Genomic DNA, 14,241 nt, shown 5'->3' on the forward strand with positions numbered 1-14,241 from the left:
CCTTATGCATAGTAGGCATTTAATGAATATTTACTGGACTTAATTAAGCTATTTCCTGGTGACTTTGGATTAATTACTTTCTTTCTCTGGTCTTCCTTTCTCCAACTATAAAATGAACTATTTGCTCCAACCCCATATTACAAACTGCCTGTGGGACATTTCCAGTTGGGTATCCCATGGGCATCTCAAATTCAATATGTCCATAACACAACTCATTATCTTTCCTCCCAAATCTACCCCTTTTCCAAACTTTCTTTCTGTCTAGGCTACCACGATCCTTCCAGTCACCCAGAAGGAAATGGCAAAAACCACTCACTCTGGCATCTTTACCAAGAAAACCCCAAACAGGGTCATGAAGAGTCAGACACAGTCAAAACAGCTGACCAACAAAAATCCCGACTGACCATGTCACTCCCCTACTCAAGAAACTCCAATAGCTCCCTCTGGCCTTTAGGGACAAATCTAACCTCCTGGGGTGTGAAAGCTCCTTACCACTAGATCCTTACTTAACTCTCCAGCTCCACTTCATACACTCTCCAGTAAATTCCTTGAGGGCAGGGACTCTCTGCTACGCTTCTCTCCTAGTGTCCCCGGTGCCTAATAGTTCCTGGCACACAGTAGGTACTTAATAAAGGCTGTTGGTTGGTTGATTAGATTATTTCTAAGGTCCTGAATCCTATGATCCTGTAAAACCATCAAATACTACAGTTATATGCAATATCAATTCAGCTAAACTCTCTAAACTGTGAGATTTTTGCTTACTGAAGCTTAGCCAGTCAGCCTCTTGAGGGGTAATTGGGCACAAGGCTCTATCTGGTCTCCATGAAAAAATTTCAATTAATGGTAGCATTGATTAATAATAACTAAATGAATTAATTTTTTAAAACTATGTGCTATGTGCTAAGTACTGTGGTAAGGGCTGAGGACACAAATATAGAAGCTTATATAGAAGCAGAGTGGTGACTAGGGAATAGCACATTGGTGTTACTGGGTTGGTGAATGGGACCAAAGGCGAGAGGATTGACTCACACCATCCAGGAACAAGGCAGTGAGGGGACAACTAGGGGGAAGGAAAGTACGTCTAGGTAGTAAGCAAAGGAGAGTGTGGATAAGGTATTTAGAGAGAAAGGAATGAAGTGAAGACTGGCTGGGACTTTCCTGATGTTGTAATCCCAGAAAGACAGTCACCAAGCAGGCTAGCAGGAACCCAGGCTGAAAATCCTTTGGGACACAGTCTCACTCCAAGACTACCATATAGTGTAGGGCAGTGATGTCAAACTCAATTAGAAATGGATCCCTATGGGTACCATAATGACTTAGAAAAACACAAATTAACATTGTTTATGTTTTATTGTATTTTTATTAATCTTGTTAAACAGATCCCAATTACATTTTAATCTAATCGGGCCCCATCTGGGAGTTTTGCAAACTGCAGCTGGCCAAGTTCGGATACCTCCAGTAGAGGGAATATGTGCGAGGTATTAAAATTCAAAAACTATAGTGCCTCTTGCACTTACTATCTGTGTGATCTTACTACCTTACTATCTTATTACTTACTGTGTGACCTTAATCGAGTCTCTTAACTTATCTGGATCTCAGCACCCTCATCTGTAAAATACAGGGAGTTGGATTATTAATCATCCTTCCTTAGTGAAGAGGACCGATGACGTCAGGAGGGTGATGTCTAGACTCACAAGTGAATTGGATTTAAGTGAGGCAAGCTGTGCGAAGAATTCAGCCTCACTTTCTCCTCCAGAGTTATCAGAATCCAGTAACAAGACACAGGTCAGGACTATTAGACATGGCTCTGGATGCAGTGGGAGACTTTGGCCTTTTTTAAGCTAAGGTTTTTCCCAGGTGTCAGTTTGTCTGAGGCAACACCCACTCAGTGATTTAAGGCTAGGTAAAAATGAAGGCAAAAGACGGCCTAGTTTGCCCTTACGAAATAATCAGTCTGGGAGGGAAAGAGCCTCAGAATTTCTCAGGGAGTTGGATTAGATGGACTCTGAGGTCTCTTCCATCCCTAGACCGATAGGTCTTCAAAATGAAACACTTGTTATGTGAATATTCCCTCCGCTAAAGCTAGCTCTCCCGTAATGGCTCAACACTTGTTAAGTCACTACCAGGTGACTTAACCAGGAAAAGCAAAACAAAACAAAACAGTCCCTGCCTTTAAAGACTTTACATCTTACTGGGGGAAACACAAAAAAAAGTCAAATTAAACACAAAATATATCTGAGCCAGTAATGGGGTATACAGGTAGTGGGAGCAGCCCCAGCCAGTGGAAGGATTAGGAAAGGAGATCTATAGTAGGTGGCCTCTGACATGAGCTTTGAAGGAAGCTGAGGTTCTCTAAGGTAAGAAGAAGCTCATTTCAGGCATGGGGAACACCGACTCCATGCAGAAGCAGAAAGTGTTGTAAATGAAATTCAGCACCCAAGAATGAAATGTCGTTGCAGTGTTGAATTGAATTGAATTGAGTTGCCACAATCCGGCTCTGCTACTTTCCCCCATCATTCCTAGAGGCCCTCTGTCCTATGCAGATCCTTAGCTAGGGTACAGCAACAAAGGCTTTCTGGGGCAACCAAAATTTAGAAGGCACGCAAATTTAACCCAAGCTTCCCTTCACCAGCTTAGAAGACAGCAAATGTAAATAATTCCCTCCCCACTTCAACTAAATTTGTCCCAATTACTTCTCCTATTATTTTCACATCATAAATTACAAAACTGATCTAAGGATGCAAGGACTGCTACAGTTCACATCAGTGGACAGAAGACAGTGCTGCTCAGTAATGCTCAGGAGGTCATTAGCCAATCAGGAACTTGATTCAGCATGATTAATTAGGAAATGTATTCTGGAGCCCTAATGATCAGTGTTGCATGTTGAACAATGCCAAGCATCAGCAGATGAGTTTAGTTGCATGGCATGATGAGGCCAGCTGTCCTGCGCATGTGTCTATAAGATCAGTGCAGTCACTATTTGGTGTGTTCCCGCTGGAAGAAGCAGATTTAGGCCTTCATTTTGGTAGCTCAGAAGACCTGTTTCCCTGCTTTGTGTGACATCACCAGTGCCATATTACAAACATTAATGAAAATGCCAATTTCGTGTAATTATGGCATTTTTTAAAACTTTAGGAAATGATGGAAAATCGAAAGGAAAATTCTCTGTTCCAGATTTCCCTTTGATTAGTGAGGCAAAACTCAGGACAAAGAGAATTAAAAGGAGTTTATTATAACTACATCAAAGTAGCCACACATTGAGGAACTGATCATTGGAGATCAGACATGGCTCCAAGGTGGGGCCAGCTTGTATTCGTAATGTTCATAATGAGATAAAGACAATTCAGATAGGACCACAGTCAGCAAAAGAGGTTGGGCCCTTGCATCCCAGTTCCTCCCCAAGGTAGCCAGTACATGACAATTTCCACATACAGAGAGGTAAGGGGTTACTTGACTACATGACAAATATCAGGGGAATTTACTTTCAGACACAGCCAGAAGCCCCAAGGCCTTGAGTTCATGTGCTACAAGGCTTCTGTCTTCACCAAGTCTCAATCCTTGCTTCATCACTTGAAGACAGCCAGGCAGGAATGAAGACTGATCACTCTTTAGCAACTTAGTGGCTCTTGATTAATGCCCTAGTTTAAGGCTAAGCAGCTAAGCTTAGCAGTCTGTCTCTTCATCATGGAAGCCAACTGGAATCAGTTACAGAATGTTTGTGCTTGACCCAGAGTGGAAAAGTGAAATTATATTATATGTTACTATGCCTTTTCCTCATGGGAATTTCTTCCTGTTAAACAGTTAAATAATGTAGCTGTAGAAAGAGAAACAGATTTTGATTCAAAAGGTCTATGTTTGAACCTTGGCTTTTCCATTTACTACCTGTATGACCTTGGGAAAATCATTTAGCCTATCTATGGTCCAGTTTCCTAATTATACTTTTCAGGGATGATAAATTCCTCCCTTTTCCAGCATTGGGAAGAGCTGGTGCTGCTTCTAGAAGCAATCCTGAATAATGTGAATATCCTGGCCCAGCTGCCTCCAATCTTGGAGGAACAGTCCAGGAGAAAGGCAGTATGTCCTTTGCCAGATTGTGAGACATTGGTGGGAGACACGCCACCCAGAAACTGAGGGAGAGAAGCAAATGGTACTGACTCATCATAAACCTCTGATGAGTTAAAACCAAAAATATACTTGTGTGTTGAAAAACCCTTCACTGTGTCCCTCTCTGTCCCAAATAAATCCATCACAGGATTGGAGCAATGGGAACCATGTGCAAAAAGATTTCAGAATAGAAGAAGAATAAAAAAAATAAATTTAAAACACATAATTTAAGAAGCCCCGGTCAAATAATATGCTCCTACCATTCTGCTAGGGCAGCTGAATGCTAGGGCGCCCAGGATAGAGTGCCATGCCTAGAGTAAGGAAGACCTCAGGCCAAATCTGGCCTGAGACAGTTACTAGCTATGTGACCCTGGATAAGTCACTTAATCCTGTTTGCCTCAGTTCCTCAACTGTAAAATGAGGGGGAGAAGGAAACAGCAAACCACTCCAACATCTTTGCCAAGGAAACCATACAAAGGGGTCACAAAGAGTCGGAAAGACATCCACCTAATAACCACCATTGTGTTAAAAGAACACACTGTCCCTTTCATGAATATTAGTCACACTACAAAAGTGGAAAGTGAAGTGTACCATTACTCAGAATCACATTATTAGGCAGCTTTTGTGTAACTATTTGGGGGTGATTTATTTTTTAGAGTGATTTGCCTTCATGGTTGGAAGTAACCGAAACAAAATTTATCAATAAAAACAAAATAAAATAAGATGCTCCATGACACTTGTCTCATATGGGTCTGGTTAAAGAAATGGTCCCCTGGGAAATGGGACAAATGCCACCTTCTGAAGGAGAAGTGAAATTTGGAAAGTAGGAGAAAGTAGGTGAGGGATCACCTCAGAGAGATGAATTAAGAAAGCCCAAGGAGACAAGAGATGAGTAAATGACTAGCATCGGATGCTAGGAGACAGCTTGTCTACAGAAAACAATAAAGCCAAGGGAGAGGTGAGTGGGGAGCAGTGGCAGTGGTGGAGGCCAGAGATGAAGACAAGAGGATTACCATTTGTTGGGAGTAGAGAGGAGCTAAATTACATAATTGGGCAAGGCCAGCAGTAGAAAGTACAAGGAGGAAACAGTAACTGGAAACACCAGCCAGGAGTATAGGAGAGCTGCAGAAAACAAAGAATGTGACATAAACAGAGAAGCTGTAGAGTAGCCAGGAACGAACAAACATGAAGCCTTACCTAGATCAGTACTATAGCTCACAGTCTTTATGGGTCTTTAGGAAGAAGGATGTTGTTACTTTCTCTGGCCTCAGATTCTGGTTTTATTTGTTTCTATTAACCAATAAATATAAACTGTTCATATGTTAAGCCTTGTGAGCTTATTTGCTTTTAAAGGGAGCTGGTGACTATCCTTGGGGAATGTCAAATGCAATACTGATGTTGTCAATGAGAATATAAGCCAGAGAAAGGAGAGGTCCTCAAAGTATATCTAGATCTTTGACATGAGTCAGATGTAAAATGAGTGGAACTAAAGTAAATGATTCCAGCTCGAAGCTGCTCTGAGTAACCAGGAGTCCAAACTTACTATAGATAGCAAGGTTTTGTGCGAAGTTCAAAAGACCACAAGCCCATTGTAGATTATTTATATGAAGAGAAAGAAAAGGTAAGGAGTGAGAATACAGACTGCTTGGTAACTCTAGAGTTGTTATATGGCCTTTTTTTAAAAAAAAAAGAACCAATGACATCACTGGTGATGTCTTGACTTTCAAATAAATTGGATTTAAGTGAGGCAAAGCTGCATGAAGTTGTCAGCCTCCCTCCCTCTTCCAAAGTTATTGAAGTCCAGTGGCAAGATGAAAGTCAACGCTACTGGCAATGGCCTGTGATACAGTGGGTGACCTTGGAGCCTTTGATGATTGACCAAGCTCTAATTGCTTCACAGAACCTGCCTCAGCTGCCTCATGGCCCTTGGAACAAACTGTTCTTATCTGCCCATTGTGCTGGGGAAGCCTTCGCGTGCTTGGGGTAGACATCACCCAAACTCACCCACAAGTTTGAAGTCCATAAGTATCTTCAACCTGGTTTAGCCCATTCACTGAGATGGCTGCTGCCCCTGCTACAGGTGAGTCATTCAGAATAATCAATTTTCTCTTTTCCATAAGAGCTCTCTGCTAACTTTTTATTCTGACAGTAAGAGTAAAATGGATTTCCTTTTGCAGTTTTTGTTTGGGGACCACCAAAATAGTGCGTATTTCTACCCCATCCCAATTGTTAATCACAAGAATCCAAAGGCCCTGATTGAGATATGATCCCATGTACAGAGGACAACTCAGCGGGGACTGACAGAAGACAATCTCTCCTCAGGTATTTGAGAAGTCCCTGAGTCTGTACAGACAATGAGTGGCCGAGTTCTTGGCTGTTCAGGGGAAAGCCTGCACTCCTTGCATTGGACATCATGCCCCCCCCCAAGTTCATCCCCAGGAAGCTCATATCATCCCAGAGATGACATTATTTTGGTAATCACACCTTATCAGTGTCCTGAGGCTCCTCTGCCTCTCTGATCAGAGGGCTGGAGGGAGAAGCAAAAACCTCCCAAAGCCCCCATTTAAAGAGAGTTCATAGCTTACGACATTTCCCACCAGCTGCATTCCTTGGAATCCACTCCACCATCGTCATGCCCCCCCCATTTCAGCTTCCTTATGTGTATTGTCTTCCTTCACTAGATCGTAAGCTTCCTGAAGGCAGGGTCTATCTTTTTTTTTCTTATTTGTATCCCAGCATTTAGCACAGTGCCTGGCACATAGTAGGCACTTAATATTTATTGAAGTTTATATTTTCCACATACGTGTGTATATGCACACACATATATACATATTTACACATGCACATTTATATATGTATATTAGTGGACTGGAACCAGTTACACAATATGTGTATGCTTGTTCCAATGTCTCCCTGAGGAAATGTCATAGTAAGTTATTACAACACTTCAAAAAGCAGTCTCCCCAGCCACTCCTAGGTGAGGAATTTGCATCAACAAAGCACACCAATTCATTCTGAACACATACCAGTTCCCATTACACAGGCAGACACATGCATACACATACACACCACTTTAAGGTTTATAAAATGCCAGGTCCTTACCCAGCCCTGTGAGGTACACAGTACAAATATTATTACACTCATTTTATAGATATGGAAACTGAGGCGCAGAGTGGTTATGACCTGTTCATGGTCTAACAGCTACAAGTAGGTGTTACAGTAAGATTCAAAACCAGGCTACATGGTAGGATGGAGATTTGAACTCCCGGAAGGACCCATGCTTTGTCAGTGCAAAAGCTAGCTGCATATGATCACAAATCCACCAACATCCTGAAAAATCAAGGGACATTGGAGGCCATCAAGCTCAATTTCCTCATTTTGCAGATGGGGAAACTGAGGCAAAAGGAGATCCAGTATCTTCCCCAAAGTCACACTAGTGACTAGTAGTACCCACTGAGGCTGATTATACCTTTGGAAACTTAGACATTTAAATAAAATTTAGTAATAACTAAGTAGGGTTTTCTCCCCATTGGACTATGTATGCCCACTGCTCTTAACTGCATTCTAAAAATATGGTGGAAAAAGTGCTAGTTTGCGGATAAGTTGAGCTAAACAAATCTAAAGCAAATCTATTTTCAAACCTTTCATTTGCTTCAGTCTCTCGCCTCCCCACTCCACTATCTGCTTCCCTGCATTTAGTCACACCCCCCAAACACTTCACGGAAGGTTTTTCGAACAAAGTCAAGTCCAAAATCCCAACGAAAAGGACATTTCTTGGCATCCCTCCCCCTGAAGTGCAGTGAGCCTGGAAGAGGCTCCTTGACTCTGTGGATGGGTTCTCGGGGTATATCACCGGCACATCCTTACGGCGGCAGGCGCTTCTCCTCCCCAGGTTCTCCCTTTGAAAGGGAGATAAGCTCTTCTGCCCAACCCAGCAGCCTCACTCCCTTCAAGCACTTCCTTCTTGGTCTTTGCTCTCCTAGAGTGTCTGAGCATCCTCTCTCTTCTTTGCAAACCGAGCCCTGACGGACACGTTCTGCAGCCCCAGACCACAAATCAATCCCTTTCTAGCCGTCTTTCAGGAGGCTTCTCACCCGATGCTCTGCTTATTCCGTCGTTTCTGACTCTCTGTGACCCCACCTGGGGTTTTCTTAGCAGATATACTGGAGTGGTTTGCCATTTCCTTCTCCACTCATTTTACAGATGAGGAAACTGAGGCAAACAGGGTGAAGTGACTTGTCCAGGGTCACAAAACTAGACACTTGTCTGAGGCCAGATTTGAACTCAGGAAGATGAGTCCAAGCTGGGCACTCTATCCACTGCACCACCTTACCCGCACCCAATAAGCCCAGCCCATTAGGATTTTTCTTAAAAGCATCTTTGCCCAGCTGACTGATTTGCAATTCACTCATTTATTTTATTAATCTGTGCGCCGACCTCTACTTCCTTGGAGCAGCCTTAGGGAATAGCTGCAAATGAAAATTTAAAATTCATAAACCCATGAAAACAGCTGCAGGCCAATCATTATTTTGATCACCTGTCAGGGCTGCACCATTGCAATAAGTGGTCTCTCGCCTAATTCCCAAATCACAGCAAATTAAAAGCAATGAATCAATAGCAGGCAGGCAGCTCTAGAGAAAGAATCCCCCCCTTTCCCTCCTGCTCCTCCCTGAAAATATCCTAGTTTTGCTTCTTTTTCCTAAGTATAAATCAACGAGCTGTTAGGGAAAGCAACCAACTCTTCCAGCCAAACTGGATGGATGGCTGTTTACCGGCTGTTCCATATTAGAACTATTTTTGCCTTTTTTTTTTTTTAGATCCGCAAAGATTAGCACAGAGCATGGTACACAGTAAGCAATTAATAAAAATGTGTTGATTCGGCTCTATACATTCAGGAAGGTTAGAAGCCATGCATGGAAACACAGTCCATAAACATTTATTAAAAGCCTACACTGTGCAATACACACTATGCTAAGTACTGGCGTCATCTCTGTCTTTCAAAATCCTCAGGTTCCTACAAGTCTCCTCTGCTCAAGAGCCGTGTGCTTGATGAAAACTTTTCCTACGCTCGCTCTGGTTCCTCTCACCCCCAGCAGCAGCTGCACTCTCCCATTTCTGATTTGTCATTGCTGCTCTTCAGTCAGGTCCGACTCTCTGTGACCCCATTTGAGGTTTTCATGGCAGAGATGCTGGAATGGTTTGTCATTTCCTTATTCATCCCATTTCACAGATGAGGAAACTGAGGCAAACAGGGTTCAGTGACTTACCCAGGGTCACACAGCTAGTAACCGTCTGAGGCTGGATTTGAATTAAGGTCTTGCTGACCGCAGGCCACCGCTCCATCAACTGCCCATACCTTTAATTTACTAGGAGCTTTTAGTCTTCTGGCGATTGATTAGATCTCACAACTCATTATCTGTATACACTGGAATTCCTCCTGGGAGGGTGTTGACTCCTTAAGGGCAGGGAAAGTGTAGTTTTTTTTATCTTGTGGCCACAACATTCTGTAGTCTTGCACATTGCAAAGACTTTGTAGGAAACATTCGTTGAATTAATGAATGAGTTTTAACCTGCTGCCTTTTAAATCCAAAGGGTTTGACGCAGAGAGAACAATGATTAACATTTGTATAGAGCCTTCAAGTTCCCAAAGCACTTCATACCCAGTCTCATTTAATCTCACCACAATCCTGGGAAGTAGGTGCTATTATTAACCTCATTTTACAGGGTGAGGAAAGGAGGCAGACAGATGATCATATAACTGCATGATGACTACAATAACAAAGAAAACGACACCAAACGGAAGCAAACCTTTGAGGAACCAAACTTGGTCCCCAGAACAAAATGAGGAATGGAGTAGCTAGGTGGATAAAGCACCAGGCTTGCAGTCAGGAAGACCTGAATTCAAATCTAGCCTCAGACACTTAGCAGCTATGTGACCCTGGGCATGTCACAATCTGGAAATGACTATGATGTAGATGCAAAAGGTATCAATGAAACTTACTTTTTAAAATGTATAAATAAAATCAAAGTGCAGGGAGGCAGATAATTTGGTGGAACCTTAGATCCACTATCTTACATTGAGGTTATTGGGAAGGGAGAAAAGAGTTTGAATAAGCAGAGAAAGAGAACTACTCTCTGTTGATGAATGACTTACCCCTAAAATCTTATAAAAATCTACAAGTTTAACTACTGAGGTGGAAAAATTAAGAAGACGAAGCCTTCTTCCTTAGTTCCATAATAAGTTATGACCTTTCCTATATACAGAGAGGCAATGGAAACATTTCTCTTCCATCTTTATTAAATAGTCAAATTGTTTGCTACAGATCCTTAAATTATGTAATACAAAGAGGAGAGTGTTTTTGCACCAAGATGTTTTTCTTTTTTCCAGGGGTTTGGTTAGTATTTGGTTTGATTCCTGGGCAATGACTGAGGTCAGTTATGCTTTGCTTCATTTCAGAAGGAAGAGCCTGGATTAAAGGAGACAAAAGGATAAAGTTATGGATTGGTTAGTCTCGTTACCTCTCCAGCTTGGTAGGATTAGTTGAAAAGTCCCCGAATGACTCAAAAGTGGGAGGTGGGAGAGAAAAGAAGACAGAATAGTCACCATGGGGTAAGAAAAGTGTTATGGCTAGACTTTGCTGACTTAAACTTAACTTGCAATTAGCCTGTTTTCTGCAGTGGCCAAACCACTGAAGAAGACTTCCAAATGGCCAATATTTTAAAACTCATCTTTGGTGGCTTCATTGTTATTAGAATGGGCACTGTAGAGCAAATTCCAAAACAGAGTCTAGAGACAGATATTTAAGGAAAGTACTCATTCCTCATTACGGTCAAAATCTAAGGACACAAATAATTTACAAGAGAAGAAACATGAATTCAGTATATATATTTTTAAAAATCCTATCTGCTTTCATTAGTCTAGTTCTCCCTGTGAGGCTACTGAGAGGACAAATTACTTGCCCAGGGTTTCACAGCTAGTAAGAAACTGAAGCAGAATTTGAACCCAGGTCTTGACCTAGATCAGTTAGGTGGCTCAGTGACTAGAGTACCAAGCCTGAAGTCAGGAAGACCTGAGTTCAAATTCCATCTCCAACTGTTACTAACTATGTGACTCTGGGAAAATCACTTCACCCTGTTTGCCTCAGTTTGCTCATTTGCAAAATGAGTTGGAGAAGGAAACAGCAAATCACTCCAGGATCTTTGCCAAGAAAACCCCAAATGGGGTCATGAACAGTTAGACACAATTGAAAACAACTGACAACCACAAAAATTAAAAACATGGTTCTGGGATAGATTTCATGAGATCAACAGAGTGGTCAATTATGCCCCAAAAGTTTAAGAAACCCCTGCTCAGCAGCATACCAGCTGAGCAGTCAACCAGCCTTCACCTAAAAGGCTTCAACAAGAAATTGCTGTCTTCGGGGCTTCAGAAAGCACACATGGTGAGGAAGTCACTTCTTCTATCAATCCCAATTTGTCTCTCTGAAGCTTTTATCCATCCCTCCCAGCTCTAACCCCTAGGACTGTGCAAAACACCCTCTCTTCTTCCTCATGACTCCCTGTGAATACTTGAAGACAGCTTTCTCGCCCCCATTACATCTTTTCTTTTCCAAGCTAAACATCCCAGTTTCCTTAGCCAATCCTCATATGTCAAGTGGAGTCAAGGACCACCCTGGCTACTCTCTTCACCACTCTGAATCTTCAATCTGGGTTCCTGAGAGAACACAGGTGTCATAGCAGGATGAAGTAAGTTGAGACAGGGACAGGTTTTGGGGTGAATATAAGATTTGAGCCTATTGACTTTGAACTGCTGGCATCACGTCCGGGTGGAGACAGCTATGATATAGGCAATTGGAGACGTAGGACTAGAGTGGAAAGAAACACTATTTAAAAATGAAAACTGATTGGAGACATGGCTTCAAATCCTCCCCAATCCCCAAAGTGACAAAATAGCACTGGTAGGATTGTGGAGAAACACTTACATGGTTGGTCAAACTCACAGTTGGTAGAATCTTTCTGGAGAAAAATCTGGAAGCATACTCTAAGACATTATACATCTTGAGTCAAAAATCTGATTGTTGGGAATGTAGCTGAAGACTACTATCAAGAAGATTTTTTTCCTTTTTTTTTTAAAGGCAATTGGAGCTAAGCAACTTGCCCAGGGTCAGACAGCTAGAGCCAAATGTTTGGTCTGAGGGTAGATTTGAACTCAGGTCCTCCTGACTTCAGAGCAGTGCTCTATCCACTGTGCCACCTAGCTGCCTCAAGAAGATATTTCTTAATAGCCTTTTATTAACCCCTTAAGAGCCATTTGTCGGGGCAGTTAGGTGGAGCAGTGGAGTCATCCTAGCTTCTCACTGTCTCTAGACTGTTGCCAAGGCCTGTTGATCTCACCTTTGCAACATCTCTTGAAGATGCCCCTTCTCTTCTCTGACATTGCCACCTCCTTGGTGCAGATCCTCATCACTTCATATCTGGACTATTGCAATAGCTGTGATTGGGTCTGCCCATGTCAAGTCTCTACCCCCTCCAGCCCATCCTCCATTCATTCACCAAAGTGATTTTCCTAAAATGCAGATCTCATCATGTCACTTTCCTATTCAATAAACTCTAGTGGCTTCCTACTGCCTCCAGGAACAAATACAAAATCCTCTGCTTGGCATTCACAGCCCTTCATAATTCAGCCCCCTCCTACCTTTCCAGTCTTTTTACACTTTCCTCCGCAGCATGTACTCTTTGATCCAGGGACACTAGACTCCTGGCTGTCCCATGAACAAGACACTCCATCCCTTGGCTCTAGACATTCTCTCTGGCTGTCCCCTGTTCCTGGAATGCTCTCCCTCCTCATCGTTGCCTACTGGCTGCCTTGCCTTGCTTCATCCCACCCTGTATAGGAAGCCTTTCTCAACTCCCATTCCCTCTTTTAATTATTTCCTATTTATCTTGTATATAACTTGCTTTGTATAGATTTGTTTGCATGTTGTCTCTCCTATTAGATTGCAAGCTCCATGAAAGCAGGGACTATCTCTTGGCTCTTTTTGTATCCCCTGCATTTAGCATGTGGAGCCTTGCCTAGAGTGATCAATCAATACATTAATACTTGTTAAGCACCTATGGCATGCTAGGCTCTGTGTTTCTCTCTAGGTTTTTGGGGACACCACCTGGTTTTCTTTCTACCTTTCTGACTGTTCCTTCTCAGTCTGCTTTGCTGGATCCTCCTTCAGATCATGCCTTCTAACTGTAGGTGTTCCTCAGGTTTCCTCTGCCCTGGGCCTCTCTTCTCTCTTCCCTCCGTTCTACTTCACTTGGTGATCTCCGCAGCCACCATGGATTTAATTACCATTTCTATGCTGATGATTCTGAAATCTACCTTTCCTGCTCCAATATCTCTGCTGATTTCCAATCTTGCATCTCCAACTGCCTTCCAGACATCTTGAACCCAATGTCTAGTAAACATCTTAAGCTCAATAGTCCAAAATGAAAACTCATTGTCTTTCTTCTTAAACCCATTGCCTCCTATCTATCAAGTTTCAACAAAAATTCCATCTTCTGTAGGAAGCCTTTCTCAACTGTATTAAATCTAGTACCTTGCCTCTTTTAATTATTTCCTATTTATCTTGAATGTAGCTTTGTTTATACATATTTGTTTGCTTATTGTCTCCCGCATTGGATTGTGAGCTCCTTGAGGGAAGGAACTGTCTTTTGCCTGTTTTGTATCTCCAGTGTTTAGTACATACAGTAGGTGCTTAATAAATCCTTATTAATTGACTGACATTGTATAGGTTGAAATTAATCTTTTAAAAAATAATATTTTAGCTGTGTGACCCTGGGCAAGTCACTTAACCCCATTGCCTAGCCAAAAAAAAAATTAAGAAATTAAAGAAATAAAAATAATATTTTATTTTCCCCCAATTACATGTAAAATAATTTTTAATATTTGTTATCTTTTTAAAATTTTGAGTTTCAAATTCTATCCCTCCCTCCCTTCCTTCTCCCCTTCCTGAAATGGGAAGCCATTTGATATAGGTTATACATGTGCCATCATGTAAAACATTTCCTTATTAGTCATTTTGTGGAATAAAACTCAAATGAGAGAGAGACAGAGAGAGAGAGAAGCAAAGAAACAAAGAGAAAGAA

This window comes from Phascolarctos cinereus, unplaced genomic scaffold, assembly GCF_003287225.1.
Source record: "Phascolarctos cinereus isolate Bilbo 61053 unplaced genomic scaffold, phaCin_HiC Scaffold_2;HRSCAF=192, whole genome shotgun sequence".
Classification (NCBI taxonomy): Eukaryota; Metazoa; Chordata; class Mammalia; order Diprotodontia; family Phascolarctidae; genus Phascolarctos; species Phascolarctos cinereus.